We start from the raw sequence: 27,467 nt of genomic DNA on the forward strand, positions 1-27,467 counted from the left end.
AGTGTCTGACAGATTGAACATTAAAATGGTATAAAATACCGACAGGTTGTTTAGGTAAGACACATATGCAACAGTTAGGTATCTTTATTATGAAACGTTTCGCCTACACAGTTGGCTTCTTCAGTCAAGTACAGAAAAGTTGATTGAAGCAGAAGATACTTGAAGACGATGTAATCAGTCCATCACCCTTAAAGTTTTGAGGTGGTCAGTCCCTCAGTCTGGAGAAGAGCATTGTTCCATAGTATGAAACAATATGGAGATGAAGTGACAGGATGGAGCTTTTTATAGCGCCAAGAGGTGAGACGTAGGCCACTAGGAGAGGTAAGAACTCAGATGTTGAGAGGTCAGGTCCCTCTCAAATCCAGCCGCTCTCACTAGTGGAAGTTGTCGAAGTTGATTGCAGGTCTGTACCAAGATACCCTTGTGTTGCAGTGTCTGACAGATTGAACATTAAAATGGTATAAAATACCGACAGGTTGTTTAGGTAAGACACATATGCAACAGTTAGGTATCTTTATTATGAAACGTTTCGCCTACACAGTAGGCTTCTTCAGTCAAGTACAGAAAAGTTGATAGAAGCAGAAGATACTTGAAGACGATGTAATCAGTCCATCACCCTTAAAGTTTTGAGGTGGTCAGTCCCTCAGTCTGGAGAAGAGCATTGTTCCATAGTATGAAACAATATGGAGATGAAGTGACAGGATGGAGCTTTTTATAGCGCCAAGAGGTGAGACGTAGGCCACTAGGAGAGGTAAGAACTCAGATGTTGAGAGGTCAGGTCCCCCTCAAATCCAGCCGCTCTCACTAGTGGAAGTTGTCGAAGTTGATTGCAGGTCTGTACCAAGATACCCTTGTGTTGCAGTGTATCTTGGTACAGACCTGCAATCAACTTCGACAACTTCCACTAGTGAGAGCGGCTGGATTTGAGAGGGACCTGACCTCTCAACATCTGAGTTCTTACCTCTCCTAGTGGCCTACGTCTCACCTCTTGGCGCTATAAAAAGCTCCATCCTGTCACTTCATCTCCATATTGTTTCATACTATGGAACGATGCTCTTCTCCAGACTGAGGGACTGACCACCTCAAAACTTTAAGGGTGATGGACTGATTACATCATCTTCAAGTATCTTCTGCTTCTATCAACTTTTCTGTACTTGACTGAAGAAGCCTACTGTGTAGGCGAAACGTTTCATAATAAAGATACCTAACTGTTGCATATGTGTCTTACCTAAACAACCTGTCGGTATTTTATACCATTTTAATGTTGAACTAGGATAACTGAACTGGGATAACTGAACTGGGATAACTGAAATAGGATAACTTAACTAGGATAACTGAACTGGGATAACTGAACTGAGATAACTGAACTGGGATAACTGAACTAGGATAACTGAACTGGGATAACTGAACTGGGATAACTGAACTAGGATAACTGAACTAGGATAACTGAACTGAGATAACTGAACTGAGATATTTGAACTGGGATAACTGAACTGGGATAACTGAACTGAGATAACTGAACTGGGATAACTGAACTAGGATAACTGAACTAGGATAACTGAACTGAGATAACTGAACTGGGATAACTGAACTGGGATAACTGAACTGAGATATTTGAACTGGGATAACTGAACTGAGATAACTGAACTGGGATAACTGAACTAGGATAACAACTGGGATAACTGAACTGGGATAACTGAACTGGGATAATTGAACTGAGATAACTGAACTGGGATAACTGAACTAGGATAACTGAACTAGGATAACTGAACTGGGATAACTGAACTGGGGTAACTGAACTAGGATAACTGAACTGGGATAACAACTAGGATAACTGAACTGGGATAACTGAAATAGGATAACTGAACTAGGATAACTGAACTGGGATAACTGAACTGAGATAACTGAACTAGGATAACTGAACTGGGATAACTGAACTGGGATAACTGAACTAGGATAACTGAACTAGGATAACTGAACTGGGATAACTGAACTAGGATAACTGAACTGAGATAACTGAACTAGGATAACTGAACTGGGATAACTAAGATAACTGAACTAGGATAACTGAACTGGGATAACTGAACTGGGATAACTGAACTGAGATAACTGAACTAGGATAACTGAACTGGGATAACTGAACTAGGATAATTGAACTAGGATTACTGAACTAGGATAACTGAACCGGGATAACTGAACTAGGATAACTGAACTGAGATAACAGAACTAGGATAACTGAACTGGGATAACTGAACTATGATAACTGAACTATGATAACTGAACTAGGATAACTGAACTAGGATAACTGAACTGGATAACTGAACTGGGATAACTGAACTGGTATACCTGAACTGGTATACCTGAACTGGGATAACTGAACTTGGATAACTGAACTGGGATAACTGAACTAGGATAACTGAACTGGGATAACTGAACTGGGATAACTGAACTAGGATAACTGAACTGGGATAACTGAACTTGGATAACTGAACTGGGATAACTGAATTGGGATAACTGAACTGGGATGACTGAACTGAGATATTTGAACTGGGATAACTGAACTGGGATAACTGAACTGGGATAACTGAACTGGGATAACTGAACTAGGATAACTGAACTGGGATAACTGAACTGGGATAACTGAACTAGGATAACTGAACTAGGATAACTGAACTGAGATAACTGAACTAGGATAACTGAACTGGGATAACTGAACTGGGATAACTGAACTGGGATAACTGAACTAGGATAACCGAACTAGGATAACTGAACTGAGATAACTGAACTGGGATAACTGAACTGGGATAACTGAACTGGGATTTTTGAACTGGGATAACTGAACTGGGATAACTGAACTAGGATAACTAAACTGAGATAACTGAACTGGGATAACTGAACTAGGATAACTAAACTGAGATAACTGAACTGGGATAACTGAACTGGGATAACTGAACTAGGATAACTGAACTGGGATAACTGAACTGAGATAACTGAACTGGGATAACTGAATTAGGATAACTGAACTGGGATAACTGAACTGGGATAACTGAACTGGGATAACTGAACTGAGATAATTGAACTGAGATAACTGAACTGGGATAACTGAACTAGGATAACTGAACTAGGATAACTGAACTGGGATAACTGAACTAGGATAACTAAACTGAGATAACTGAACTGGGATAACTGAACTGGGATAACTGAACTGGGATAACTGAACTGGGATAACTGAACTGGGATAACTGAACTGGGATAACTGAACTGGGATAACTGAACTAGGATAGCTGAACTAGGATAACAACTAGGATAACTGAACTGGGATAACTGAACTAGGATAACTGAACTAGGGGATACCTGTGAATCTAAACTTACCAAGAAAACAGTTCAACTGATTTACTTGGAAAACTGTAAAAATTCTTTAATTAAATTTTCACAATGTAGAAACAAACAGAAACCTTAATGGAATTAAGGAAAAATTATATCAAGATATTAATCCGGTACGGGGGTCAGGCAACTAAAAAATAATGAGATTTGATTCGAGGAAGGAGAGGTTAGCTTCAGTTCCTTAAATCAAGAGCCTTTTAAAAGCTATGACTAGAAAGCAGAGTGCCTTGTAAATGGGATAAATTACCGTGAAATAAAGATACCTTGTAGAACAGTCTATTTTCGGTACATTTCGTTGTGGGTCGAGTGATCAAGCCAAGACTTGGTAGATATACAAATAATCGGCACATAGGACAGAGAGAGATGCTTGTGATGTTTCAGTACGACTTGGAGTATTTACAAGTCACGATAACACACGGTGTTGTGTGATAATGTGACTCGTAAATGGTACAAGTCTGACTGAGACGTCGTCATAAGCATCTCTCATGTGCGGGTTATTTATGTATTGTTCCAGTCACAGTATTGTGCCTTTTGTTCTTCAGGACTTAATAAAACTCTATGCAGAAGCGGAACATTGTACAAATACAAGCTTGTTCTTCATCATGTGTATTTTCCATATTGTTGTCGGCAGCAAGACATTCATATATATAAATACCGTGTTGCTCCAAAATGAGAAAATTCATTTTAGCTTTGGTACACTGCTCGTGTCTGCCTCCTGGACCGCAGGATACTGACACCAGCATCGACAGATACTGGTTTCCCCTTCCAATTTTGATTTAACAGAAGGAAAGGAATGTGAAAATACACAAATTCATTGAGTTCATATATATATATATATATATATATATATATATATATATATATATATATATATATATATATATATATATATATATATATATCAATAATAACACTGCGATTAACCGAGGATTCGAACCCATGTCGTTTTGGCCCATCTCATGCTGAGCGAAAAACACATGACGCTCTAACTCACAGGACCACGCAATACTACATTGCGTGGTCCTGTGGGTTAGAGCGTCATGTGATTTTCGCTCTCCATGAGGCGGGCTAAAACGACATTGGTTCGAATCCTCGGCTAATCGCAGTGTTGTTATTGATTAGGCATGCTAAATAAGAATGAGTGGAAGCAAGTGATTTTTAGGACTTGACTTGCTGTTGGAGTGTGAGCCTGACATGGAACATTAGGATGGAGGAACACTGCATAAGTCCTACTCGTCCATACAAGACAAGTCCTGCTCTAAACCTGCCCACTTGAGTCTATAATGTGGAAAGTATAGTGACTGCACTCTGAAGTATGAGGGGGAAGTACAGTGTCTACACTCTGAAGAAAGAATGGAGAGGGTACTTGCACTCTGAAGTAAGGGTGGTAAGTGCAGTACCTGCACTCTGACGTAAGGGTGGGAAGTACAGTACCTACACTCTGACGTAAAGGTGGGAAGTACAGTACCTGCACTCTGACGTAAGGGTGGGAAGTACAGTACATACACTCTGACGTAAAGGTGGGAAGTACAGTGCCTGCACTCTGAAGAAAGAGTGGAGAGGGTACTTGCACTCTAAAGTGAGGGTGCGAAGTACAGTCCCTGCACTCAGAAGTAAGGATGGGAAGTACAGTACCTGCACTCTGACGTAAAGGTGGGAAGTACAGCACCTGCACTCTGACGTAAAGGTGGGAAGTACAGTGCCTGCACTCTGACGTAAGGGTGGGAAGTACAGTACATGCACTCTGAAGTAAGGGTGGGAAGTACAGTACATGCACTCTGAAGTAAGGGTGGGAAGTACAGTACCTGCACTCTGACGTAAGGGTGGGAAGTACAGTACCTACACTCTGACGTAAGGGTGGGAAGTACAGTACCTGCACTCTGACGTAAGGGTGGGAAATACAGTACCTACACTCTGACGTAAGGGTGGGAAGTACAGTACCTGCACTCTTAAGGGTGGGAAGTGCAGTACCTGCACTCTGACGTAAGGGTGGGAAGTACAGTACCTGCACTCTGACGTAAGGGTGGGAAGTACAGTGCCTGCACTCTGAAGTAAGGATGGGAAGTACAGTACCTGCACTCTGAAGTAAGGATGGGAAGTACAGTACCTGCACTCTGAAGGGTAGGAAGTACAGTACTTGCACTCTGAAGTAAGAATGGGAAGTTCAGTACCTGCACTCTGACGTAAGGATGGGAAGTACAGTACCTGCACTCTGACGTAAGGGTGGGAAGTATAGTACCTGCACTCTGATGTAAGGGTGGGAAGTACAGTACCTGCACTCTGACGTAAGGGTGGGACGAACAATACCTACACTCTGACGTAAGGATGGGAAGTACAGTACCTGCACTCTGACGTAAGGATGGGAAGTACAGTACCTGCACTTTGAAGTAAGGGTAGGAAGTACAGTACCTGCACTCTGAAGTAAGGGTAGGAAGTACAGTACCTGCACTCTGAAGTAAGGGGTGGTAAGCCCGGTACTTGCAAACTAAAGTAAAGGTGGGGATATTGTAGTTTTGAGAGGTATCTGAGTGTAATGCCGGCGCGACTCTGGCAAGACGGTAATGGAGTGAATGATGATGCGAGTGTTTCTTTTTTCGGGTCACCTTATGTCTGTAGGATTTAGGAGAGAGGAAAAAGTACAGACCGTGAACCTTTTAGCAGGTGTTGGTACTGTCCCTCTCTCCTGACCTTCACTCTTCACCAGCTTAACAGGTGTTGATACTGTCCCCTCTCTCCTGACCTTCACTCTTCACCAGCTTAGCAGGTGTTGGTGCTGTGCCTCTCTCCAGACCTTCACTCTTCACCAGCTTAGCAGGTGTTGGTGCTGTGCCTCTCTCCAGACCTTCACTCTTCACCAGCTTAGCAGGTGTTGGTGCTGTGCCTCTCTCCTGACATTCACTCTTCACCAGCTTAGCAGGTGTTGGTGTTGTGCCTCTCTCCTGACATTCACTCTTCACCAGCTTAGCAGGTGTTGGTGCTGTGCTTCTCTCCTGACATTCACTCTTCACCAGCTTAGCAGGTGTTGGTGCTGTGCGCCTCTCCTGACCTTCACTCTTCACCAGCTTAGCAGGTGTTGGTGCTGTGCTTCTCTCCTGACATTCACTCTTCACCAGCTTAGCAGGTGTTGATACTGTCCCTCTCTCCTGACCTTCACTCCTCACCAGCTGAGCGCCGCCTCCTGGATCAATGCCAATGGCCAGTAAGAGAGCGACACAAACTGTCTGGCTGTTGCTGATAGTATTGAACCCTCGCTTGTCCACCACCCACAAGGTTTGTCTGGCTGGCTGGCTGTGCCTAATAGAATTGAACCCTCGCTTGTCCACCACCCACAAGGTTTGTCTGGCTGACTGGCTGTGCCGAATAGAATTGAACCCTCGTTTGTCCACCACCCACAAGGTTTGTCTGGCTGACTGGCTGTGCCGAATAGAATTGAACCCTCGTTTGTCCACCACCCACAAGGTTTGTCTGGCTGGCTGGCTGTGCCTAATAGTATTGAACCCTCGCTTGTCCACCACCCATCGTGTTAGATATTTATAGATGGGGTTACAAAAGAGGTGAAGTGCGGGATGAAATTATAATTAATCTGATAGAAAGTGGAAGTTATCACAGTTGCACTCTGCTGGTGACACAGTTCTTGTCGGAGATTATGATCACAAGTTGCAAAGGTTAGTGAAGGAATTTGGGATGGATATGTAGAAGAAGGAAATTAAAAGTGAACATAGGAAAGAGCGGGTAATAAGAGTAACACAAAGTCTCGGTTATGAAGTATTAGATATAAGATTGAAGGGAGGGTGGAAAAAGTGGAGGCATTTAGATATCGGCAGATGGGTCTATGGAAGAAGAGGGAGAAAAGCAGATGGTGCACTGAGGCAGTGTGTTAGTGGCAGTGTGTTAATGGCAGTGTGTTAGTGGTAGTGTGTTAGTGGCATTGTGTTACTGACAGTGTGTTAGTGGCAGTGTGCTAGTGGCAGTGTGTTAGTGGCAGTATGTTTGTTAGTGGCAGTGTGTTAGTGGCAGTGTGTTACTGACAGTGTGTTAGTGGCAGTGTGTTAGTGGCAGTGTGTTAGTTAGTGGCAGTGTGTTAGTGACAATGTTTTAGTGTCTATGTTAGTGACAGAAGAGACACCATCTTACCACTGGTCAGCCCTCCTGCTCCTGTATCAAGGCCAAATTTTCCATAAACAAATACTAATAATAATTGTTATTATATACATAAGGATAAGCTTAATACGTAAGGATCATAAAGTGTTTGGGGAAATGGAAGGGAATAATATGCGATCCATGGGAAGGATAACTCAAATTCATGGGATCAAGAGCCCTTCATTGTCATCAAGGTACTTCTCCTTCCTGCCCGTCCAGACAGACAAAGTGTTACATTTGATAATGGAAGGTTTGCGTGTGGAGCGGCCGACCTTGGACTGGCAACCTTCACTCCCGCCATTCAGACTGTGTGACCCCGGAGAAGCTGTTGTCTAAAGCTGAATTCACTCGGACGTCCTGCCTCCTGCACTTTCCTCAGGCATTCTGCTTCCTGCATATTCTTCGGTCATTCAGATTCTGTCAGTTTAATGGGGGATGGATTTTCCAACTATTTTGGTCGTGATCAGAAAATACACACACAAAGACGTCAGATGTTTTTACAAATGCGTATCAACAACAAAAGCCAATTCAGGTGTGGTAAATCCATATACTTGTAGTCCCATGTTCATACATATACTAGTCTCATACATATACTAGTCTCATACATATACTAGTCTCATACATATACTAGTCTCATACATATACTAGTCTCAGTTCCCAGGGAAGAGCTCTGAGACTGCGAGACTAAAAACTTCTATTCCACCTCAACTCATTTCAGAGCCCCAATGGAAATAAGTCACTTCGTCTGACTTTTTTAATGGGTTATCTTAGGCAATTTACATATATGTTAAACTATGTATGATAATTGTACTTATGTGTACTTGTACCTAAATATACTTACTTATGTAAGTATTATAATAATAATAATATTTCTACAAATACATGTACAAGGTATACAGTCCTAGCTGACATCAATGACATACTACTATATAGAAAGGATTTCCCGCAAATTAGGTCAGTTTTGTCCCAGGATGCGACCGACACTAGTCGACTAACACCCAAGTATTCATTTTACTGATGGGTGACCATAGACAGCCGGTGCAAGGAAACACGCCCAATGTTTCTACCCTCGCTGGGAATCGAAACCTGACCCTCGCCGTGTGAAGCGAGAGCTTTAGCCACCAGGGCACCGTGGCACATGTGGCACAACAGGGTATCTCATAAAACATGTTGCACATGTGTCTAATTCTTCATCTTGTGGGCACTACATACCATTCACGTACACACAAGTAAGTTTGACTTGACTTAAGAAATCGTAATGACACGATTGCAAATAAACCATACCCCCGGCCGGGATTGAACCCGCGGTCATAGAGTCTCAAAACTCCAGCCCGTCGCGCTAGCCACTAGACCAGCTAGCCACAATAAGATTCATCCAACTAGGTATATTTCTACACCATAGGAAAGTTAGCACAGGCACCTCTGTGACCACAAATGCAAGTTTTTACAGACGAATCTCCAGCTAGCGTGGCCGTGACGAACTCTAGCTCAAGTCCCTTCACATGACGTGTCATTACGATTTCTTAAGTCATGTTGACGGCAGTGAAGGGACTTGAGCTAGAGTTCGTCACGGCCACGCTAGCTGGAGATTCGTCTGTAAAAACTTGCATTTGTGGTCACAGAGGTGCCTGTGCTAACTTTCCTATGGTGTAGAAATATACCTAGTTGGATGAATCTTATTGTGGCTAGCTGGTCTAGTGGCTAGCGCGACGGGCTGGAGTTTTGAGACTCTATGACCGCGGGTTCAATCCCGGCCGGGGGTATGGTTTACAAGTAAGTTTAAACAGCCATAGGTGCACACAAGTACAATTATCACACAAAAGGTGTAAATTACCTAAGATAACCCAAAAAAGTCAAAGTGACTTAGTTCCATCCTTCTCAGAATGCTCTTCTCACACCTCAGTTCGTTTCCATGTCAGTCTTACCTTAGTCATTCTTTAACTCTCCCGGATGCGACCCACAACAGTTGACTAATATTCAAGTACCTCTACATTGTTAAGAGAACATAAATAACAAAAAAAGGCACAATACCGTGACTGGAACGATACACAAATAACCCGCACATAGAAGAGAGGAGCTTACGACGACGTTTTGGTCCGACTTGGACCGAAACGTCGTCGTAAGCTCCTGTCTTCTATGTGCGGGTTATTTGTGTAAGTTAACATAGCTAGCAGGAGTGAGGAAAGCTGCTTATGTCTCAGCTGGTCTGAGAATCAAACAAGATATCTGCGAATGTGAGACGAGATCTATACAAACAATCCATGACGAGGTGGCCGAGTGGTTAAGGCGTTGGACTGCTAATCCAATAGGGTCTCCCTGCGTGGGTTCGAATCCCATCCTCGTCGATAGTTGGTTTTTAAACAGGTCGTGACGGGATTAATTGTGACGAGGACCCTAGAGCGCTACAGGAAGAGCTACATAGTCTGAGGCGGTGTTTGGAGAAGTGGCAGATGCAGTTTAATATAGACAAACGTAAAGATCTAAGCGTTGGAAAAGAAAATAACCATGACACTTATAAACTGAATAATGTAGATCTTAATCATTCTGATTGCGAAAAAAATCAGCAGTTCTGGTTAGCAGTAATCTAAAACCACGACAACAGTTTACCTGGAGAGAGTTCCAGGGGTCAACGCCCCCGCGGCCCGGTCTGTGACCAGTGCGTAAATGTTCGCAAAAAAATATATAGAATTCTTGGCTTCATGTAAAGAAGTATAAATAACATGAGTCCTCAACTCTATATATCGTTAGTTAGGCTTCATTTATATTATGCTGCACATATCTCGTCACCATATTACAGAATGGATATGAATGCTTTGGGAAACTTAGAGAATGTGACAGAGCTGATCCCCTTTATCAGATCTCTTACGAGGATAGACTGGGGGCACTCTCCAGAAAGACCTAGACTTGGGGGGGGGGTATAATTGAGGTGTATAAATAGAAAACAGGAATAAATAAAGGGGATGTAAATAACGTGTTAAAAATGTCTAACCATGACAGGACTCACAGCAATGGGTTCAAGTTGGAAAAGTTTAGAAAAGACATTGGAGATCACTGGTTTGGTAATAAAGTTGTGGATGAATGGAACAAACTCCCGAGTAGAGTTACTGAAGTAGGCCTCCTGCAGTGCTCCTTCTTATGTTCATATGATCATAGGATATTGGCTGAAGTGAGAGATGTACACAGTGAAAGACGGATAACAGAGGACTGGGATGTCCACTCTGCTGTGTAAAACTATCTACTTCTGTCTAGACTAAGGACTTTTGTGTGTTATGTGTAGCATGTATGAAGGTATTAAAGTAAAGCTTTAGTGGATTCCCTCTCATATGGGCCTCCAGGAGCATAATAAAGTTGCTGAATCATCTAAGCAAAGATTACATAAAGAGACTGTCAAATGTAATTTCGGTTTCTGAAATAGAAATTAAAAATAATATCAGGAAATAATTAGCAAATGAGTTTGAAGAAACCAGAAGAGTACAGACAGGATCTAGCAGATTCATTATCCATCATAATGAAATGTGGTCGAGTGAAGCATATTCATGGAGTAAGTAACAAAGTCAGTAGATTATAAAGTGTTGCTACTAGATTAGAGCTAAGATATAAGTAGGTAATGGTTCAGAGAACCTATAGTCATGACCTACTTCCACCTGTGGAGTTGTCCAAGGTGACACCGTCTGCGACTGCTTCACCTCACTTGTCTGCAGTATACAAGCCCCTTTGGGCATATACTATATTCTTTTCAAAATTGGTGGATTGGTTACATCGCCTCCAGGCTGAAGGACTGGTTACCACAAACCTCTTCCGATCTTCAACCAGTTATCTCTGTATTGGACTTAGGAAACCACTGTGTGGCAAAAATACAGATACACAGGTGTTGCACATATGTCTAATTTATAGGTTATAAGTATCTCGGGAAGTACGGCTTGTATGGAGATGTTGCTGTCATAAAATACACTGGTGTGAGGACAGAGACAGTGTCATACACTGGTGTGAGGACAGAGACAGTGTCATACACTGGTGTGAGGACAGAGACAGTGTCATACATTGGTGTGAGGACAGAGACAGTGTCATACACTGGTGTGAGGACAGAGACAGTGTCATACACTGGTGTGAGGACAGAGACAGTGTCATACACTGGTGTGTGGACAGAGACAGTACCACACACTGGTGTATGGTACATGTACCATAACCTACTTCCACATTGGACAAATGTGATACCACCTACGACTGCTGCACCTCTCCTTTCTACAGTATATAAGCTACTTCATCGCACATATGCTGTATACTTTTCAAGATTGATGGTCTGACTTGATCGACTCAAGGCTGAGGGACTGATTACCTCAAACTTCTCCTGTTCTTCACCATTCTCCTTTGTATGGACTGATGAAGCCACACTGTGGCGAAACGTTTCCTCATTAAAGATACCCAAGTGTTGCACATGTGTCTAATTTATCAAGATGCAAAGCAACCAGTAGGGGAGTTGAATGATAGCTCTAGGCCTTTCGTCTTGATATCAACACATCATCAGGAGCTTGCATGTTGCAGAAAAGAGAAAGGTGGACAATGGAACCAGGGTTCCAACCTCTCGTCCATCTGTCTCTTTATTCTTATATATTTGTACTGTATAAAGGATAGAAAAGTAGAAGGATGAACATAGAGGGGAAAATATACCATAATATATTGGAAAAATGTCGTTTGAATTTACATGTTAATTAAGTGGCTACTGTTGCTTAATTAACTAATATTGCGCAATAGTCTGGAGATACTGACAAGATGTGGAAAAACACTTGTAATATTACGGGAAGACACTTGTGTATTATTACAGGAAACGTTTCGCCACTCGTGGCGAAACGTTTTTTGTAATAAATGTCGTGAACCGTACGTAAGTGTTTTTCCTTAACTAACACTGTTTACATACACCTTGCCGTTAGTTTATTCTACCTCAGGTTATGTCCCGTAGCTCGATTGGTAGCGCACTCATCTCACACACTGAGGTCCGTGGTTCGATCCCCGATACGGGTGGAAACATTAGGTCGTGTTTCCTTAAAACAGTAGGTGCTAGTGGGCTGGTGTGGGTCGCATCCTGGGGACAAAATTGACCTAATTTGCCTGAAATGCTCTACATAACCAGTGGCTTTCTATAGTCACTGATGTCAGCTAGACCTGTATACCTTGTACATGTACTTGTAGAATAAAGATTATTATTATTATTATTATTATTATTATTATTATTATTATTATTATTATTATTATTATTATGTTGGGTTAGGTCATATACATGTGTAAAAGTGTACATTTATCCACTGTAAAGAAAAAGATATGTACAGTTACTTCATGTCTGGCAAGGCGGTGGCTGAGCGTAAGCGTGAAACGTTAAAATCTAAACGAGGCTGACTGCGGGTGTGAGAATGGACTGGAGGAACTATCTACTTTAAAGCAGGAGCCGCCAGTGTTGCGAGGCTGGAGGGGTGGCCGTCGCGCATCCCACGATCCATAAAGGGGATACACCCAAGGCAGGACCTGCTCCTTGTCCACACGCTGCCTACACCTCCTCCTACCTTCACTTCTTTCTACATTTACCTGCCATCTGCCAAGACGCAACACTTCTCACAAGATAGACAACATATTTACTACCTCTCCTGTAGTTGTGCTAGTGTGTGTGATGTTACTGTGAGGTTAGGCGAGGCTGTTTGTGTAAGTTTGGCAGGCTGTTCTTAGGCACCCCAAATACTGATGCCTTGGCCAAGGTCAAGAGTTCCTGTGCGTCAACGTATGTACTTACGTACGTACGTGTGTTTGAGTGTGTGCATGTGTGTGTGAGGGATGAGGGGAGCGTGTGGCCACCAAGGTGAATCCAGTTACATGACATTTGCCTTAGCAACGGAGAGTCTCAGAACTGTGGCAAGGGCTCCAAGGAAAACAAAAAAAGAAATTACATCATTTGACTTTACTGCATTATCTTAGATTAACTCTACGTAATGTACTCTTCATGTACCCGTAATATGCGTGTACTCTCAAGACCGCTAACATATTTTTCTGTATATTATATACTAACTGTACCTCCTTACTTAACCATTCACCCGGCTGGATGGTTTATACCCTTGTCTGTGGTCACAGGCGTCTGGGAATCACTTCTCAAGTGAATATCCCAGAAGAACGACTCAAAATATGTGCTTTAGGCCGGTGAGTGAAGAATAGTGGATATTAGCAGAGCTTAAATATCGTGAGTTACGTAGTGTGGGGTACATGGTGGCACTCACATGTGAGTGCCATAAGATAAACACTCTGAGTGCTTGTTGACTTCCTGTACCACACACGCTTCCGTCACTTTCTCTCCCTATTCCCTCCTTACCTCCCTTCATTCCCCTCCCTACCTCCCTCCACTCCCCTCCCTACCTCCCTTCACTCCCCTCCCTGCCTCCCTCTACAACTCCCCTACCCACAACCCTGCATTCCTACTTTCACTCCCTCCCTTCACTTCTTCCTTCATCTCTTCCATCTCCCTCGATACCTTTGTGATGTTGTGAATGGCAGTTTTAGTAGATATATACAGTATTTCTTATATACCTGTGTGGTAGTTGTGGTGCATTTGTGTGGTAGTTGTGGTGCATTTGTGTGGTAGTTGTGGTGCATTTGTGTGGTAGTTGTGGTACATTTGTGTGGTAGTTGTGGTGCATTTGTGTGGTAGTTGTGGTGCATTTGTGTGGTAGTTGTGGTGCATTTGTGTGGTAGTTGTGGTGCATTTGTGTGGTAGTTGTGGTGCATTTGTGTGGTAGTTGTGGTGCATTTGTGTGGTAGTTGTGGTGCATTTGTGTGGTAGTTGTGGTGCATTTGTGTGGTAGTGGTGCATTTGTGTGGTAGTTGTGGTACATTTGTGTGGTAATGTGGTGCATTTGTGTGGTAGTAATGGTGCATTTGTGTCGTAGTAGTGGTGCATTTGTGTGGTAGTGGTGCATTTGCGTGGTAGTTGTGGTATATCTGTGTGGTAGTTGTGGTGCATTTGTGTGGTAGTAGTGGTGCATTTGTGTGGTAGTAGTGGTGCATTTGTGTGGTAGCTGTGGTGCATTTGTGTGGTAGTGGTGCATTTGTGTGGTAGTTGTGGTGCATTTGTGTGGTAGTTGTGGTGCATTTGTATGGTAGTAGTGGTGCATTTGTGTGGTAGCTGTGGTGCATTTGTGTGGTAGTGGTGCATTTGTGTGGTAGTTGTGGTGCATTTGTGTGGTAGTTGTGGTGCATTTGTGTGGTAGTAGTGGTGCATTTGTGTGGTAGTAGTGGTGCATTTGTGTGGTAGCTGTGGTGCATTTGTGTGGTAGTGGTGCATTTGTGTGGTAGTTGTGGTGCATTTGTGTGGTAGTTGTGGTGCATTTGTGTAGTAGTGGTGCATTTGTGTGGTAGTTGTGGTATATTTGTGTGGTAGTAGTGGTGAATTGGTGTGGTAGTAGTGGTGCATTTGTGTGGTAGTAGTGGTGCATTTGTGTGGTAGTTGTGGTGCATTTGTGTGGTAGTAGTGGTGCATTTGTGTGGTAGTTGTGGTGCATTTGTGTGATAGTAGTGGTGCATTTGTGTGGTAGTAGTGGTGCATTTGTGTGGTAGTTGTGGTATATTTGTGTGGTAGTAGTGGTGCATTTGTGTGGTAGTAGTGGTGCCTTTGTGTGGTAGTAGTGGTGCATTTGTGTGGTAGTTATGGTGCATTTGTGTGGTAGTAGTGGTGCATTTGTGTGGTAGTAGTAGTGCATTTGTGTGGTAGTTGTGGTGCATTTGTGTGGTAGTAGTGGTGCATTTGTGTGGTAGTTGTGGTATATTTGTGTGGTAGTTGTGGTGCATTTGTGTGGTAGTGGTGCATTTGTGTGGTAGTTGTGGTGCATTTGTGTGGTAGTAGTAGTGCATTTGTGTGGTAGTAGTGGTGCATTTGTGTGGTAGTTGTGGTGCATTTGTGTGGTAGTAGTGGTGCATTTGTGTGGTAGTTGTGGTATATTTGTGTGGTAGTTGTGGTGCATTTGTGTGGTAGTAGTGGTGCATTTGTGTGGTAGTAGTGGTGCATTTGTGTGGTAGTAGTGGTGCATTTGTGTGGTAGTAGTGGTGCATTTGTGTTGTAGTTGTGGTATATTTGTGTGGTAGTTGTGGTGCATTTGTGTGGTAGTTGTGGTATATTTGTGTGGTAGTTGTGGTGCATTTGTGTGGTAGTTGTGGTATATTTGTGTGGTAGTTGTGGTGCATTTGTGTGGTAGTTGTGGTATATTTGTGTGGTAGTTGTGGTGCATTTGTGTGGTAGTTGTGGTATATTTGTGTGGTAGTTGCGGTGCATTTGTGTGGTAGTTGCGGTGCATTTGTGTGGTAGTTGTGGTATATTTGTGTGGTAGTTGCGGTGCATTTGTGTGGTAGTGGTATATTTGTGTGGTGTGGTATATTTGTGTGGTAGTTGTGGAGCTTTCGTGTGGTAGTAGTGGTGCATTTGTGTGGTAGTTGTGATATAGTGTGGTAGTAGTGGTGCATTTGTGTGGTAGTAGTGGTGCATTTGTGTGGTAGTTGTGGTATATTTGTGTGGTAGTAGTGGTGCATTTGTGTGGTAGTTGTGGTGCATTTGTGTGGTAGTTGTGGTGCATTTGTGTGGTAGTTGTGGTGCGTGTGGTAGTTGTGGTGCATTTGTGTGGTAGTAGTGGTGCATTTATGTAGTAGTTGTGGTATATTTGTGTGGTAGTGGTGCATTTGTGTAGTAGTTGTGGTATATTTGTGTGGTAGTAGTGGTGCATTTGTGTGGTAGTAGTGGTGCATTTGTGTGGTAGTAGTGGTGCATTTGTGTGGTAGTTGTGGTATATTTGTGTGGTAGTAGTGGTGCATTTGTGTGGTTGTTGTGGTATATTTGTGTGGTAGTAGTGGTGCATTTGTGTGGTTGTTGTGGTATATTTGTGTGGTAGTAGTGGTGCATTTGTGTGGTTGTTGTGGTATATTTGTGTGGTAGTAGTGGTGCATTTGTGTTGTAGTTTTAGTAGGACCGCCGGAGTGTTGACCCCCTGAACCCTCTGCAGGTATACTCCAGGTATACTCCAGGTATACCCCATGCACTAGTTCTAGGTTATAGTGGACCAAGACCGATTAGATTATATTAGGTAAGGTATGTCAGGAAACAGGACAATTGTTTCCTGACGCGGGTCTTAGTCAGATGAGGACCCGCCGTTGGAACTTTTGGTCATCTGACCGAGGCCTTCCGCTGGCTTATCGGTCCACCCCTTCAAAAATTATGATCAGTTATAACCATTTAGTTATTCCAAGACACCGTTACGGGGGTGAAGGAAGAAGGTGATACGACTCACGAAATCGTAATGACACAACTGCAGACAAGCTACGGTACGGGTGGGGATCGAACTCGCAGAAAGTGAATCGTAAAACTCCAGGCCAGCGCGTAAGCCCAGTGGCCCAGTGGCTTACGGTCTGGCCTTTAGTTTTAAGACTCACTCTCCGCGAGTTCAATCCCCATCCTTATTGTGGTTTGTAAGGTGTTATAAATGTTAATGTGAAAAATAGGGTCGAGTTTATTGTGTTTTAGGCATAACAAAGGTGAAGCAGCTCCAGGAGTGTGATACTTACTGGATGATGGTGGTTGTAGGGATGGTTGCAGGAGTGCTGTTGCAGGAGTGCTGTTGCAGGAGTGCTGCTGCAGGAGTGCTATTGCAGGAGTGCTGCTGCAGAAGTGCTGTTGCATAAGTGTTTTTTCAGAAGTGCTGTTGCAGGCGTACTGTTGCAAGAGTGTTGCAGGAGTGTTTCAGGATTGTTATTGTAGGAGTGCTGTTGCACGAGTGCTTTGCAGGAGTGTTGTTGCAGGAGTGCTGTTGCAGGAATGCTGTTGCAGAATTGTTATTGTAGGAGCGCTTTTGCAGAAGTGCTGTTGCAGAGAACGAAGGGAGAGGAGGATATGTGTTCACCCCCAGCAAAGGAATTTTGTTGGGTTTTTAACCCCGAAGGGTTAGCCACCCAGGATAACCCAAGAAAGTTAGTGCGTCATCGATGACTGTCTTATTTCCATTGTTGTCCTTCAATCTTATCCCCCAGGATGCCACCCACACCAGTCGACTAACACCCTGGTACCTACTTGCTTGCCAGGTTAACGGGGACAATACGTGTAAGGAAACATGCCCAGTGTTTCCACCCTTGCCGGGGATCGAACCCCGAACAGTGTGTGAAGCGAGAGTGTTGCCTACCAGGTCACGTAAATAACCTCTAGTGTGGTAAACAGCGCCACAGAGACTATGGTCATGGATCAGGATCAGTATTATAATTATTGTCATGTTAGATACGCCAACAGCGCGTCACTACCCTGGTCTCTCTGACACTTACCAGCACACCAACTGCTAAACTGGTGTTACTCTCCTACTCCATTACAGTGAATGGGTTTTTCCTGTCATATTCCACTACCTAGCGTGAATTTTTCCTGTCAAACTCCGTTATATTGGATGGATATTTTTCCTGTCATACTCCACAGACGATGCGTTGGTTGTGTCCTGGTTATACGATAGCTGTGCTGTTTATACGATAGCTGTCCTAATTCTGTGTTAGTTATATGCTGGTTTGAGGGGTTCTGTTCTGGTTGTATGAAGGTTCTCTGCCTCGAATGGGCCAGTAGGCCTACTCAGTGCTCCTCCCATCACACTCCATCAAAAAAGACGGTTTATCTATATACTCCATCACACTAGTGACGAAGTTCTGGCAGTAAAGACTGAAAACCACAACCATGTCATGGCGGTTGTATACAAGTCTCCTGATGCAACTTCCCAACAATTCCAGGAACAGCTCTTGAAAACTGACACTGGAAAGTCTCCCAACTCCTGCCTACACGCTATGGTGTAGTACCTCTCATACACAGTCACACAGAATAGTTTTCCATCTCATGCACTATCACACAGGATCCTTTTCCTACCATGTTATATAACACTGGATTGTTTTCCTACCATACTTCTTACCATGCTTCCTACCATGCTTCTTACCATACTTCCTACCATGCTTCTTACCATACTTCCTACCATGCTTCTTACCATACTTCCTACCATGCTTCTTACCATACTTCCTACCATACTTCTTACCATACTTCCTACCATACTTCTTACCATACTTCCTACCATGCTTCTTACCATACTTCCTACCATGCTTCTTACCATACTTCCTACCATACTTCTTACCATACTTCCTACCATGCTTCTTACCATACTTCCTACCATACTTCTTACCATACTTCCTACCATGCTTCTTACCATACTTCCTACCATGCTTCTTACCATACTTCCTACCATGCTTCTTACCATACTTCCTACCATACTTCTTACCATACTTCCTACCATACTTCCTACCATACTTCCTACCATGCTTCCTACCATGCTTCCTACCATACTTCCTACCATACTTCTTACCATACTTCCTACCATGCTTCTTACCATACTTCCTACCATGCTTCTTACCATACTTCCTACCATGCTTCCTACCATGCTTCCTACCATGCTTCCTACCATGCTTCCTACCATACTTCCTACCATACTTCTTACCATACTTCCTACCATACTTCCTACCATGCTTCCTACCATGCTTCCTACCATGCTTCCTACCATGCTTCTTACCATACTTCCTACCATGCTTCTTACCATACTTCCTACCATGCTTCTTACCATACTTCCTACCATGCTTCCTACCATGCTTCCTACCATGCTTCCTACCATACTTCCTACCATACTTCCTACCATACTTCTTACCATACTTCCTACCATACTTCTTACCATACTTCCTACCATGCTTCCTACCATGCTTCCTACCATGCTTCTTACCATACTTCTTACCATACTTCCTACCATACTTCCTACCATGCTTCTTACCATACTTCCTACCATACTTCTTACCATGCTTCCTACCATGCTTCTTACCATACTTCTTACCATACTTCCTACCATACTTCCTACCATGCTTCTTACCAAACTTCTTACCATACTTCACCATGCTTCTTACTACTTCACCATGCTTCTTACCATACTTCCTACCATACTTCCTACCATACTTCCTACCATACTTCTTACCATACTTCCTACCATGCTTCTTACCATACTTCCTACCATACTTCTTACCATACTTCCTACCATGCTTCTTACCATACTTCCTACCATGCTTCTTACCATACTTCCTACCATGCTTCTTACCATACTTCCTACCATACTTCTTACCATACTTCCTACCATGCTTCTTACCATACTTCCTACCATACTTCCTACCATACTTCCTACCATGCTTCTTACCATACTTCCTACCATACTTCCTACCATACTTCCTACCATACTTCCTACCATACTTCCTACCATACTTCCTACCATGCTTCTTACCATACTTCCTACCATGCTTCTTACCATACTTCCTACCATACTTCCTACCATACTTCCTACCATGCTTCTTCCATGCTTCCTCTGAAGTGGCTGTATATGCTTCCTCCATGTTCTGTACCATGCTTCCTACCATGTCCCTTCCTACTTCCATGCTTCCCTCCTGTCATTGCTTCCTCATGCATGCTTCCCTTCCTGCATGCTTCCTACCATGCTTCCTACATGCCTACCATGCTTCCTTCTCCATGGCCCTGTTCCATGCTTCTCTGCATTAGCTAACCTACCATGTTCTCTACATGCTTCTTCTTATATTCTCCCTGTTCCTCTTCCTGCATGTACCATGCTTCCTGCCATGTCCTACCATGCTTCCTACCATGCTTCCTCTCCATCAATTCCTGCCATGCTTCCTCTCCATGCGTTGCCATGCTTCCACCATCGCCCTCTACATACTTCCCTACCATACTTCCTACCATGCTTCCTCACCATGTTCTTATAATACTTCCTGCCAATGCTTCTTACCATGCTTCCTGCATGCTTCCTACCATGCCATGCTTCCTACCATGCTTCTTCCTGCCTTGTCACCATGCTTCCTACCATGCTTACTTCTGCCCTGCATCCTTCCTGCATCTTCCATGCCATGCTTCTCATGGCTTCCTGCATAGCCCCCTTACCTTAGTGCTTCTCTCATGCTTCCTCCACCATGCTTCCTGCCATGCTTCCTCTCGTGCTTCCTCTGCATCTTCTCTGCCCATCAATTCCAACCACCATGCTTCCTCCATGTTCTCCATGCTTGTTGCCATATTTCCTCTAGCGTTGCCATGCTTCCATGCTTCCTCCCTGCATACTTCCTGCCATGCTTCCTACCATGCTCCCTGCCATGCTTCCTACCATGCTTCTCTCGTGGCTATTACCATGCTTCCTCCACCATGCTTCCTACCATGCTTCCTGCCATGCCCTGTACCATGCTTCCTACCATGCTTCCTGCCATGCTTCCTGTCCAAGCAACCTACCAATGCTTCCTGCCATGCCTATTGCCATGCTTCTTACCATGGCTTCCTGCCATGCTTCTACCACTTACCATACTTCCTACCATGCTTCTTACCATACTTCCTACCATACTTCCTACCATGCTTCCCCAAGCACTGTAGGAAAACAAGCTTCTCTAAACATCATGATTTCCACATCGAGGTCCATCACGTAAGATGATTTTCCTTTTATACTCCATCATTCATGATGGTTTTAGTGTCAGATTCTATCACAAAGAATAGTTTTCCTGTCACTATCACTCCATCACAATACTCCATCACTATCACTCCATCACAATACTCCATCACAAAAGAAAAGTTCCTCTTCATAATCCATCATACAACATAGACTGGTTCTGTACAGATGGTAATGCTGTCCACCAGCCTGTGCTGGATGACTTCAGTATTCCAGGAAGAGAGATAAGATTTTCTTCGGATTTTTAACCCAGGAGGGTTAGCCACCCAAGAAAGTCGGTGCGTTATCGAGGACTGTCTAAATTTTTTTTTCCATTGGGGTCCTTAATCTTGTCCCCCAGGATGCGTCCCACACCAGTCGACTAACACCCAGGTACCTACTTGCTGCTAGGTGAACAGGACAACAGGTGTAAGGAAAGCGTCGAAAGGTTTCCACCCGCCGGGAATCGAACCCGGGCGCTCCGTGTGTGAAGCGGGAGCTTTATCCACCGAGCCACCGGGCCACCAGGCCACCGGAGATGGAAATGTTGGACGGAGATCTAGAATTTTAGAACAATGGTGAATCAGTATGAAAGATAGTTTTTTAGACTATAAAATTACCAGGGCCAGGAGCTAGTACTCGACCCCTGCAACTCTATATGGGTAACTACAGTGATTAATTAAGGTATAAGTATTGGTAAGTTGTTATCCTGACAAAGTCAGTTGATCTCATTCACCGTTTCTAATTGAATAAAGGTGAATCAAAGAGGAAAACACATTAACCATCACTCCAGCAGTTGTCTTGCTGGAAGTGCAGATATATTACAACCGTAGCTTCACCACTTATCCTCTAAAGTGAAGTTACTTTTATTCTCCACCTCCAGAACTGATGTCAAGCTAACTTCTTTCACTGAAGCCTTCCATATATGTCACGTTGCTCACACTACATCAGAACATCATATTCCCAAAACTGGATATCAGAGTTAGTCATTTATGAAAAAATATCAAATTGACAGTTAAGATAGCCACAGAGATGTAGCATCTGTACCACTTAGTCTCCAGTGGTGACTCCACATCTCCATTTGTGACAAATAATATTTCTAATATTAGGCAGAAATATAATGATTATGGCTGTAATATAATGATTTATGGCTGCATTTATATCCAATATAAATTCACTATGGAAATTTCTAATTCCTTATAGGTCAACTTAGCGGAAAGTTGAAGCATTTAGCAAAGAACTACGAAATAATGCATTCAAATTACCAGGCACGTGAGATGATTTAGAACAGCATGACTGACCCTGAGAGAAACGTACCCCAGGAGCACAACACGGACACACCAGAAGAATTTAGTGTAGAAATAATAAACTACTTTAGGAGTATTACAGATAAGAAAGCCTATGTCTTTAATAATAATAATAATATCTTTATTTCTATAAGTACATATAGAAGGTATACAGGCCTAGCTGACATCAATGACATACTGCTATATAGAAAGCCAAACCATACCACGGGCGGGGATAGAACCCGCGATCAGAGAGCCATAAAACTCCAGACCGCTTGTTATGCAGAGCATTTCGGGCAAATTAGGCCAGTATGCTACCCAGGATGCGACTCACGCCAGTCGACTAACACCCAGGTACCCATTTTATACTGACGGGTGAACAAGGACAGCAGGTGTCTTATGGAAACACGTCCTAATGTTTGCCAGCCGTACTGGAGATTTCTGGCCAGACAACAACATACTGACACGGCTCTTAGATGATGACCCGTTTACTACCTCCTCCAGGCAGTATGGGTAATGTAGAAGTTAATGTATCGTTAATCTCCCTATGGTTGGGTCCCACAGCGGATTAAGATTTTGTAGGCCTATGGGCTTCAGGTACTGTGAGGCCTCCAGTCATGTTCTCAAAAGGAAAAAAAATAATCATGAGTCAAGAGTTCATCATATAGGTGATGTAATAACATACTATAATTATAAACTTACTGCAGTAGCTGTAAACACTTTTCACTTAATCTCTGGAGGCCCTCCAGCTGGCGGAGGCCCCTGGAGGCCCTCCATCTGGCGGAGGCCCCTGGGCTGCAGCCTCTAGCTGGCGGAGGCCCCTGGAGAACCTCGAGCTGGTGGAGGCCCCTTGGTTGCAGCCCCTAAAGCCCCTGACTGAATCCCACCCTGCTAATCCCTACACTCAGTACTTTCACTGTGCTCACAACGTTACTGTCATCAGCATACAAGGTTGTAATTTTTGTCCTGAAGCCGCTTTGTCCTGCGAAGTTCACTGTCTACTAAGACAATGTGTTATTAGCACCATAACAGTGCTCATGTAATAAAGAAAGATATATATCATGCCATACTTTCTTACCACTGTCTTAAGACATAATTTAAGAGCTTAAGATTAATTCTCAATTTATCAGGATAATTATAATGTGAGTTATCATTTTCTAAATTATCAAGGTACATACACTAGCTCTACAGTCTCTAGTCGACTGACACTAATTAAATGCGATAGACTTAGCAACTTTAAGTTATGTTGATCACGTAAGTTAATGGTTAATTGTTGAATCGATTCTCGGTTTCAGTGCCTGGAAGTACAACACACACACCAGACCGCTACTGGGGCTTTGTGAAAAGTGTGTTTTGAGTCAACAGATACAGAAGCCACTAGTAATGAAAATGATAATCAGAGATATAACAATCCCTTAAGGCTTAATGCAATATCCTCTGATCACAGCCTCATCGATGTACACACTAGTTTAAGTTTAGGCGTGGAAGATTTTAGTAGTCAGCCTGAAGGGATATTCAGCAGATTTAGCTTCAACAATCAGGGAATTAACCGAGGCAAAAATTAACTAAGAACTGCCAGGCATTTCCTGGCAGTCATGAACATCCTAAACTCTCACCAGTTGAAAATAGAATCATGAAAAATCTATTTTAAATATGTACCAAAGAGAATTTCAACAAGGAAACCAAAGAAATTGAGCGTATAAGAATATAGAAAAAACAGTTATTGAATTATTTAGAAACAAGAATATATCAGAGTGAAGGAAAGGTAACCTTCACCGAGATATTAATTGACGATATAGAACAGAAACAAAGATTCACTCCAGACGGGAGCACAAAGGCAACAAAACAAAATGTCGTCAGGGAACAATACATATGCAAAACCCATGTCAAGAACTCTTTGTAGAATTGGTTCTTTAATTACAGGAAATTCATACACTGAGGACGGAAAAAAATGAGCGAAATTTTAATAGACTCAATGTTGGGCAATCGTATAAACGAAAACTGAGTGAATAATGATATATTTTTTAATTACTTCTGCCTTTAATACAAATCATATATCTGACATAAGTACTAACCCAGTAGAATTCGAAAAAAATATAAAACATGACCATTCACGCAACACTTGGGTATGACTCAAGGAATTCCTTGTAAATGCAAAACACCACTAGCAGGATCATTCAGAATCATCACTCACAAAATCGTCATAACACGATTGGAAACAAATCATGGAACGGATGGGATTTGAACCCATGGTGAGTACTAAAATTCACTGGCCAGTGAGTTTTAAGACTCACTAACCATGGGATAAAGCTCCAGTCGTTCCCTGATTTCACTCGGTATTCTTTGAAATACCAGAGACCTTAATTAAGAAGTACAGATGCAGCTCCTCTGTACAAAGAAGGCAGTAGAGTACTGGCTTAACATTACACACCAGCAGAATTAACATCGCACGTTGTATATCTTCGAAAGAGTGATGAGACTCCATATTAGGCCTGGTCACAGGCCTAATATGGGGGGCGTTGACCCCCGGAACTCTCTCCAGGTATACTCTCTATATTATAAACTTCTTGGAACAGCACAACCCCAAACCATCGTGAATTTAGTGGGTAGATAATGCTTGTTGCAACCACTAAACTTTGTGACAGAATCACTGAGGCTTCGGAAGAAAGCCGAAATACAGATATGGTCAACATTGATGGTGTTCGCTGTTTATACCTTGACAAGAAACTTATCCAGGTCTTAGACCAACTACGATGATGGTCTCAGTAGTAAACATCTACAATTCAACTATTGACGATTAATTTTAACAGTAAAATATACAGTGGCAAGTACCCCGGTATGTTGATAATGTTCCTTGATAATTACTGATCAAACACATGACCGCCACATTCTCACTCTAACATAGTGTCAACAGACTGGACTTGTAACATCACCAGACGTACCCAGAGGCAGACCAAAAGTATGTATTACCAGATGAAGTTAACTGATCCGCCTTTTTCAACCTTAAATTTACTGGCACAAATTTAAATACAATAAATACAAATCCAAACGTTTAAAATCATTTAGCTTAAATAAAAATTAGAAAATGAAGAGACTACGTTTATATTTCTCGTTTAGTTTTTTAATTTGATTATTAAAACTAACTCTCCGTGTTCATTATTACTGTCAAGTGTAACTCGGGGGACAATAAAATTAGTGCCAATACAAAAATTACACGTTTTTTGTTCAGTTCCTCCAAATTTTGCTCCTTAGGCAGACGCCTAGTTCACCGGCCAGCAGTAACAGCCTGGTTGATCAGACCATGATCCACCACGAGGTCTCAGACCGAGCCTCGGGGGCGTTGACCCCAGAAACCCTCTCCAGGTATACCTGATGCTGTGTACTGGTCCTGATCACTCAAACTAAAATTTATATCTATTCAGAAGAGTGTGTGACCACTAATTTTTGTAAACTAGAATATACACGAGGTCTCAAGATACATAGAAAAAAATTTAATTTCCTTAAAAATATTGGAAAAAATTAGAAAACGCGATAAGTTTTTATTTCTCCCGAAATCTTAACAACACAATTGCAAACAAGCCACGGAACTGGTGGGATTTGAACCCATGGCGAGTGAGTCGTAATACTCCAGGCCAGTGTGACTCACTCGCCATGGGTTCAAACCCCACCAATTCCATGTTTGTTTTTCTCTTATAAAATTGAATTTTTCTCAAAAATTTCTCCTAAAAAGTCAGCTTACTGAGTAATTTCGATTAAAATTTATAATTTACGTAACTTGCCTTTTAAGACACAGATGAAGTTACACCTGAGACGCAGAAAAAGAACATTTCAATCAACTAATGGAACATTATAGTCACTAACTGGCTAAAAGGTCTCTCATCAGCACTAATGAACCAGCGAGTCATGAGACTCCTGTCACCCACCTGCAATTGTTCCATCTGTCATGAATTTTGTAGTTCCTCTCCTTGCAAAATCTTCCTCGTGACAACTGCGAGTATGACAGTATGACAGAGAGAGAATCATCCTCTTAGACAAGTTTCCCACCTCAGCATTGTATGTGCGGTAAAACTTCTTAAAAGAACAGAAGAAAATTATAATATGAAGAACATGAAAATGAGAATATAGAGAACATAAGAATGTACAGAAAATAAGAATATGTAGAATATATTAAACCTCCTGGAGAGCGAAACGTTGCCACGATAAAATGTCACATTACTTGCAGCTGTGTCCTTCTATGTAAGATTCTGTCGATAATTCTGCCGGAAAATGGATTTGAGTTGTCTAAATTATCAAGCTTATTATAATGTGAGTTTTGGGGATACCAGTTATTGGCAGAACGAAGTAAAGTTACTGGTGAATATTGGAAAGTCAGAGGCACTAGGTGATAAGGACAACATTAGAGATAATGGAGGAGCAGGAAGAAGGAAGAGAAAAGAGGGTCTTTAAATATATATTATACAAATAGTCATAGCGCTAGAAACAAGATGGACGAGTTAATATTAGTTGCAAGGCCTGGCCTGGTCTCAGACCGGGCCGCGGGGGCGTTGACTCCCAAAATCCTTTCCGGGTAAGTGCAGGTAAAACTGACGTATTTCCCATAACTGAAATGCTGTTTTAATATAAAGAATTGAACATGCTTAAAAACCTGGATGTTTCATTAAGGGCTCTAAGTTGTCCCATGTTGATAGAAATAATGGGAAGGGAGGTGAGATGGTACTATATGTCAGAAAACCCTTGAACTACTCCATAAAAATGGGTGTAAAGGCTTAAAGAACACATGGACACACACACACACAAATATATATATATATATATATATATATATATATATATATATATATATATATATATATATACACACACACCACAATTAGGTGAGTACACACAGGATCCTGCAGGAGAAAGCACGACTGAGGGACAAACCAGAGTACCGGAGTGTGTACCTCGATCATGACAGAACACAAGAAGAAAGGATGATACTGAGAGAGAGGGTGCAAAGACGAAAGGAGGAACGAGATGCATTGATGAAGATGAGCAGAACTCAGACTCAGGTGGAAGGGCAACACACACCTTACAGAAACAGCCGCAGAAGGACTCCAACCACGATAAC

The 27,467-nt window shown here is 42.5% G+C and overlaps 1 non-coding gene across 1 annotated transcript; it reads left to right on the top strand.

Moving 5' to 3' along the window:
• The first annotated feature begins 9,787 nt into the window (after positions 1 to 9,787).
• Positions 9,788 to 9,869, top strand: TRNAS-GCU (transfer RNA serine (anticodon GCU)). Its single transcript has one exon. It is a non-coding gene; the product is annotated as a tRNA-Ser (tRNA).
• The last annotated feature ends 17,598 nt before the right edge of the window (positions 9,870 to 27,467 follow it).

The sequence above is a fragment of the Cherax quadricarinatus genome, chromosome 67, assembly GCF_038502225.1.
Source record: "Cherax quadricarinatus isolate ZL_2023a chromosome 67, ASM3850222v1, whole genome shotgun sequence".
In the NCBI taxonomy this organism is placed as follows: domain Eukaryota; kingdom Metazoa; phylum Arthropoda; class Malacostraca; order Decapoda; family Parastacidae; genus Cherax; species Cherax quadricarinatus.